The sequence below is a fragment of the Spermophilus citellus genome, assembly GCF_964194105.1.
Source record: "Spermophilus citellus genome assembly, chromosome: 9".
Taxonomy (NCBI): Eukaryota; Metazoa; Chordata; class Mammalia; order Rodentia; family Sciuridae; genus Spermophilus; species Spermophilus citellus.
Genome location: NC_138191.1, coordinates 25,742,174 through 25,750,364, shown reverse-complemented (window position 1 = coordinate 25,750,364; position 8,191 = coordinate 25,742,174).

Sequence of the window (8,191 nt, the reverse complement as noted above, 5' to 3'; positions counted from 1 at the left end):
GTCTTCATATAAGCAGTGAGAATGATGGAATACATAATGTAATTTTTATTATACTCTCAAATTTTATCCAAATGACTTTATAAAGGAAGGCAGAGTTATTGAGAGTCCATATCCTTGACATAATGCTTATGAAATACAGGCAAAACACATAAACACTAATACAGAAACACAAGAGTTTTAGTCATGGCAAGGCAAAGAGACCATCTTGGAGTGTCCCAATAAAATAGCATCAGGATGAGGCTCTTCAGATACTTTTAATTTAAAAGCTGAATCCAGGGCTGGGGTTGTGATTAGCAAGAGAGTGCTTGCCTACCATGTGCAAGACACTGGGTTTGATCTTCAGCACCACATAAAAATAAATAAGTAAAATAAAGGTATTATATCCAACTATCATGAAAAAAATCTTAAAGCTGACTCCAAAGAAAAGAGGAGTTCACACTAATTTTGGCTGTTGGTATATTTACTCTACAAGTTATTTGTGTTTTTTCTAAAGTAGAACAGAAGATAGCATTGGAGGGTTAGGAGAGGAGAGAACAGGAGCAGTGCTGTCACAAAACCAGGCTTACCTGACCTGGAGACCCAGTGGGAAGCCTACGGCTATTTGTGCAGAAAGCAGCAAAATGACTTTAACCTAGAAAATAACCAGTTTTTTTAACCTCTCAGGAGGTAACCAAGGGAATAGATTACATATGCACTCATATTAAATGCAATGAAAGGTTCAACTTCAAGGTAACCTATAGCCAATGCTTAGATATCAGGACCTGTCAATTCAGCCTGTCACACTGCAGTTAGAATACCCATCGTCAAAAAGAATAAAGGACTGCCCCCATGAACAAGGTTAAGAACAGCTAGAACTCTTCTGTAATATTCCTTATAGAGCATTCCTTCTGTGGCTCCTCTTACAGCATATTCACTCAGGCCCTGAAACACCAGGCCTTTTGTCTCCTTCAAGAAATACCAACAAGTTTCCAAATTGAAGTCATGCTCCTATCAGTGGCCATAGTTAGATATGTGCACACCAGGATGTACACGGTCTCCGCTATTATGATCCAGTCACCATTTCCTTCTTCTAAATCATGAATTGCTGAAGATTTTGCTTAATTTACTTTAATGAACATGCAAATGTGGTCTTCAGTAATTCAGTGACTGGAACAAAACTAATTAGAAAGTGTTTTGTGAAGGAATTTTTCAATTCAGAATATGATTAGTCAAGATTTGGGTGGAAGGAGTGGTGGAAAATATTTTAGAAGAGAAAAAAATTGTCTTGAAAGATAAAAGACATTTTTCTGTAAATTATTGTAATCTGCTCTCTTTACTGCAAGAAATTCAGTGCAATTATAACAAAGGAATTTGTCATTTTAATTCTAGATGCATTAATATATTTAATATAAGTAAAAATTTTTTATTGGTTCATTTTAGTTATATACATGACAGTAGAATCCATTTTAATATAATTATAGAAGCATGGAATATAGCTTATTCTATTAGAAACCCATTCTTGTGGATGTACTTGATGTTAAGATTCACTGGTTTGTTCCTGTATATATGCATAGGAAAGTTATGCACAATTCATTCTGCTGATTGAAAATTTTCTCAAATTCTATTCACTTTGTTAATGATTATCATTAGTAAAGAATAACTACAGTTCATAGAATAGCTGGGAGAAAAGAAAAATTCTAGAAATTTTTCAATATGCCAACCCTTAGTATAGTATTACTATATGTAGCATATAGTATAGTATGTTTTATTTTATTATAAACTTGTTTATTCTATTATTTTCCTGTCTCCCTGCATCTTTAGGACAATTTAAAAAGCATAAATGCACCTACAGTAAATATCTATGTGCAATAAAGAGGAAGATAAAGTAATTCTGATGTAATGTACCAAGGACATTTGAAAGAATACAGTGTCTTTTTTTTCATGTAAATATACACTACACATTTTTTGGAAGTTGTTACTCAAAATAAGATATATTAGAAATATTTTTAGCAGGTGAGTCTGTGAGCTTATAAATTATCAAATGAGGTTTAGAGACATTTTAAGTTCTGGAAAATAATGTAACACTAGAAATTGCTGGCCTTTAAAATTATTATAAATTGTGAGTCTTTATGGTTAAAAAGTCACTCATGTAAGATAATAATATTTGTAATTTTATAAATAATAACAATATTATGAATTTTAAAATGATAGAATGAAAATTCAGATAAATCATACTACAAATTCAAAGAAGTGCTGTAGCACATTAGTAATAAATACCTGTGCCTGGATTTGAAGTAGTAAGAGGCAGACTTCAAAATGCATCGCTCCAGTGCCGACAACGCAGTCTCCTCTGCCTCCTCTTTCCACAGAGCTGAGGCTTCCAAGATGAGGTTTTATGGGACGGACAGCTTTAGCTCATCTCTCGGTGGACTGATAATCTTGGTGTTGCATCTGAAATCTGACAGCACCTGTCTTGCAGTAGGCAGGGAGGGAGTCCCCAGAGGGAAAAAAAAAATACATTCTTCCATTACCAGGCAATGGTAAACAAGCATCATCTGGATGAAAACTTTTTACATATAGCTCTCATTTTCCAAGGTCAGAGTATACTTGGTTATTATTTGCATAGAATTCATAGCAAACAAGTTGAAGGGCTCTTCTACTGATGCCAAAGAGTCCTGGCCTGGAATAAAATAAAGTGACCAAACAAAAATAACTAATGTCATATTTACATTCTCAGATATGTCAGCTCTGAGTAATGACACCCCTATACAATGAATATGCCCCGGAGGCAGTTTTAATTTCTAAATGCCTTAAACTTGAGAAGAAAATATGGAGAGTAATGTGGGTCATATTCTCCTAGCAAGAAATCCAGGAAGGGATAAAAGGTGGGAGGTAATTAGGAAGAAGGAAGGGAAATGAGGGAAGGGAGAATTCATGACAGAGGAGATTCTCTGGTTGGGCATGAAGACAGGTTCAAGGCCTCCTCGATGAAGGAGCCAGTTTTCTCTTCATTGTGGTGATTTTTACTGCCATTAATAGCTGTAGGTCCTCAAATTGTCCCCTATTGTAGTCCCTGTCTCCGCCTCTCTCACCTAAGCCATACAAAATATGCAGCAGTATATTGCCTTCATTAAAGACAAAACCCATCCCAGAGGCCCATGAGCCACATTTGTGTCTGGAGGTAATTTCTTCAGCTTTGGCAGATTTCAGATTAGTCACAGCATGAGGACCTTGAAGGTCAATCACCTGGAACTCTTTCCTTGTCATTCTAGCACCCAAAATGAGAACATTTTCCTGCTAACTCTTGCTAAGAAATGTCAGGGAAGCTCCTGACCAGCCCTGATTGTGTCCACCTCCACTAAACACAGTAGTGAGGAGAGTGAGGACCTTGTGCTGGTCAGAACTGATTCACAGGCCCTAATCCCTGCTTCCAGCAGCTCACTGTCATGTGCAAAGTCCAGAAATGGATTGTCCATATGAGCAGAGTATAACATCATTAGAAAAATAAAGTAACAGTGTGGGGCTGTCCAAAAGCAAATATCTGCCCAAACTCTGACCAACAACTTTGTCTTCATAATAACAGGAGCCACTGTTTATTTGTCCTTTCATGTGTATGAGCACAACTCTTTACCTCCATTATCTTGAATTCCTGTCAAACCTTGTTCATTAGTAAAATGGACAGCATTTTCAGTTTAAATGTCACCTGGTGGACATGAGGCAGACTTTAAAAAAAGTTTCTCAGATAATTTTCTTTTCAATAATTAGTGTAAGAAGGTCACTTGGGAGCAAATGTTCCTTAGGAATCACACATTATGGAACAGAGGGATACTGATTCACTGTTGTCTGATGGAAAGAAATCTGAACACTATGTACATAAACTGTTGTAGTGTCCTTCTGAAGTCCTTTGTTCACTTTTCTTTGTAAAGAAAATAAAAGTTGTGAACATGGACTTGGTTGAGCAACTGAGAGGAAAGAACCAGCAAAACGTCACAGGGAAATAGAGTCCAAGGAAGACAAGGCTGCTACAACTCCTGAATTCTCAGTAAAAATACACATTTGTTGATCATCAAGAGGGAGTTGTGGACTAGGGTTTGGCTGAGATGGAAAAACCCTAAGCTCATTCAGTTTGTTGTAATTAATGAACTTTGTCTTTTAGAACAGTTTTAGGTTCTCAGAATAATGAAACCCATGAGCCTGGACCATGTACCTGGGTGCTGCTCCCCACTCATGGTTTCTCCTAGTTTTTACATCTTGCATTTCTTTGATGCATTTGATATAATTACCAAAACTGTATAATTATATCAGTATAGATATGTTTGTATTTATTCACCTATTTGTGCAGTTGTTCTTTCCCTCGCTCCCTCCCTTCCTCCCTCCCTCCCTCCTTCCCTTCCTCCCTCCCTCCCTCTCTGCCTTCCTTCCCTCCTTCCCTTCCCTTCCCTTCCCTTCTTTTATTTCCTTCATTCTGGGGATTGAACCCAGGGGTGCTTAACCACTGCATGACATCCCCAGAAATCCCCTTCTTATATTTTCTTTAAAGACAAGGTCTGGCTAAGTTGATTAAGTCCTCAAGAAATGGCTGAGCCTGTCTTTGAACTTTTAGTTTTTTTCTCTCCCATGCCTCTGGGATTACAGTCTGCTTACCCTGCCTGACTTTGCAGTTGTTTAACTATTGGGAGAAGCACAGTCGTGAATAGGCATCACATTGGTATCTTACACAATGCATTCCACATCCAAAGGCCCCAGTATTTTTCTTGTCATCCTCTTCTATTCCCCCCAAATCCCAGGGAACCCCTAACCTTGTTGTTGTCTGTGGTTTAGCCTCTTAAGTCCCCTCCTGGTCTTTCCATGTTGGTCAGCCCATTACTGTCTCATGGCTGAAGCATAGTCCATTTAATGGATGTGTCCATTTTTTGACAAATAATATGTAAACTTGCTGAAGTATACCTTTGTTGCTTCCTGTTCTTGGCAATTATCAATAAAGAAATTAGATTGTGTGTGTGTGTGTGTGTGTGTGTGTGTGTGTGTGTGTGTGATGCTGGGGATGGAATCTGAGACCTTATTCTCTCTCGACAAGTGCTCTACCACAGAGCCACATATCTAGTCCAAGAAGTTGCACACATTTGCATGCAGGATTTTGTATGGGCATCCACTTTCAACTCTATTAGACAAACACCTAGGATGTGGTCATTAGATATATAGTAAGATGAGGGCTGGGGGTGTGGCTCACTGGATGAGTGCCCCTGAGTTCATTCTCCAGTACCCTCTCCCCACAAAAAAGATATGGTAAGACTACAGCTTAATAATAAATTGCCAGACTCTCTCCCCAGGTGGGCTGCACAGTGTTGTGACCCCACTAGCCATGGATGACTGTTCCTCTTGTCATCTGCCTTTACCAGCAGTTGCCATTGTCAGAATTTTGAATTTTAGCCATACTATGGGTGTGTTAATTGAAGTTCACTATGACCCATAATATTGAGCATCTTTTCCTGTCTTTTTTTGCATCTATAAATCCCCGTTATTCAGTTGTATGCTCAGATCTTTCATTAATTAAAAAAATTATACAGGTAAAACTGATACACAATGAACTACACACATTGAGTGAACACTGCATTGAGTTGTGATATATTAGTGTCTATATGAAACATCGCCACAATCATGACAGTGAACACTGACATCGCACTCAACAGGTTCCTGGTGCCCCTGTGAAATACCTTCATTTTGCCTCCTTCATTTAGAACAAAAACTACTTATAGGTCTTTTATTCTCATATGCAAATAATTAATTTAGAATTTATATGAGTAGTCATATCCATAGTTTGCAGGTTGGGTTACATTGAAACATTCAGTTTGTCTCTCAGTCTTAATTTAATCATATGTAAAATTAGGATTCTGCATGGTGTGGTGGCTCAGACCTGCAATCACAGTGGCCTGGGAGGTTGAGGCAGGAGTATCACAAATTCAAAGTGAGCCTCATCAACATATTGAGGCTAAAACAACTTAGGAAGACCATATCTCAAAAATAAAAAAAAATAAAAAGTTCTGCTGATGTGGCTCAGTGACTAAACACCACTGGGTAAATCCCCAGTAAAAAAATAAAAGTAAAATAAAATAAAAAAAGGATTCCTCCAAGCATGCTGTAAGACCTTGGAGAAAGGTAAGTATTAAAGTATATAAAGAACCTGGAATAGGCCCTGACACATACTAGGGTACAAACTCCTGGAAGCCAGAATTACCACTCAAGGTTTGAGTGAGGGATCCAGAGGACATGGGGGAGCCCATAGCTTCCCAGTGGCTGTTTTCTTCAAGTGATAGTATCTCTAGCAACGAGGTAGACTTCTAATGACTTGTATTTTTTTTTGTTTTGTTTATTCAAGGTGAAATTCTGCTAATAGTGATAGTTTTACCTTTAAAATTTAGTGACCATCCCAATATTTCTGTGTAATCACCACCTTTATTTTCTTTCTAATCTTTTATTGACTACAAAAGAAAACCATGAATCATTAATAAAACTCTCCCCACCATCCTTTCAGCCCTTGTGACCACCAGTTCCCTTTCCATCTGTGAGTTTACTAATTAACTGCTGATACTTCACATGAATGGAATTGTAAAACATATGATTTGCTCTTTCTTGTTTTGTTTACTTAGTTTAATATCCCATGTTGTAGGATGTATCAGCATTGCTTGGTTTTTATGGTACACATAAAAACTAATTCTCAAGAAATAAAAACTTATCAAGAAAGATAATGCAGGAAGAAATAAAACAACCCCAGAATAAGGGTCTGAGATACAAAATAAGTGGAAATTAAAGAAATTCATGAGCATGCGTGGAAGATAATGACAAGGGGATAGGGAGAAAGAACACACAAGCTTCTCGCCAGCCATAGAGGTTATCTTGTTCAGAAAAAAGATGTTGATACATTATTATTATTATTATTATTATTATTATTATTATTATTATTATTATTATTATCTGTACAGGAAAATGAATCTAGAGAGGGTTGAACACTCAAGTGCATTACCAGCCTTTTTTTTCCTTTTGTTTTTGCCTTGGGTCAGGGTCTCACCAAGTTACCCAGAGTGGCCTCAGACTTAAAAGCTGCTGCTTCACCTACTGAGTGGCTTGGCTTACAGCTCTTCTCCACATGCCTGCTTGTGATTGTGGAGCAATTACAGCACAGCTACTTAAGAGAAAAAGGAACAATATACCTCAAGTGGAACTTCATTAAGAGGATTTTTAAGAAATAAAATGCAGGACAAAGAAATATACATATTATAAAAGTCTGAGATACAGAATAACAAGAAACTTTAAAAATCCGTGGGTGTAAATCAAGACTGTCCTGCAGATATGGGGTAGAATTATACACAAGGCCTTCATAGTGATATAGATTACTTTTACTGATCTAAAATTGAATATGTTACATTAATTGTTTTTCATTCAGAAGGATAATTCTATAAAGTATAGAAAATTGTATTAATGAGAGGGGCAAAGTTGTCTTAGGACAGTTTTGTCAGAATCTCATTTTGTTTCTCCGTTTAAATTGCAAAATTTTATTATTTGAGTGTCTGCACTGATCTGCACCAAAGGACAGATTGTGCCATAGCCATTTCCCACAGCATGTGGCTGCACACTAGGATGAGGTCATTTCTCCATGTCATAGTTATGAACAATGACATGATTGAGTCTGCACAGTACAGGAAGGCAAAGCAACTGATGAGCAGAAGAATAGTGAGTGGACCATTGTTCTAGGAGGTTCTTGGAGAAAACCTGAAGTTACAAAGAGGAATGGACCATTGTTTGTGTGTGTGTGTGTGTGTGTGTGTGTTTTCTTACATATACTTAGGGTGATGATGTCCATTTCAGTCCACCATCTTTCTTACTCCTTTGCCCACTCACTTCTCCTCCCAACCCTTTGCACTATCTAAAGCTTATCTAATCCTCCCATGTTCCCCACCATCCCCATTATGAATCAGCATCCTTATATCAGAGAAGACATTCAGCATTTTTGGGGGGGATTGGCAAACTTCAATTACCATCATATTATGCAATTCCATCCATTTACTTGAAAATGCCATGATTTTATTCTATTTCAATGCTGAGTAATATTCCATTGTGTATATATACCACCTTTTCTTTAAGCATGCATCTACTGAAGGACATCTAAGTTAGTTACTCGGTTAGCTTTTATGAATTGTGCTACTATAAACATTGA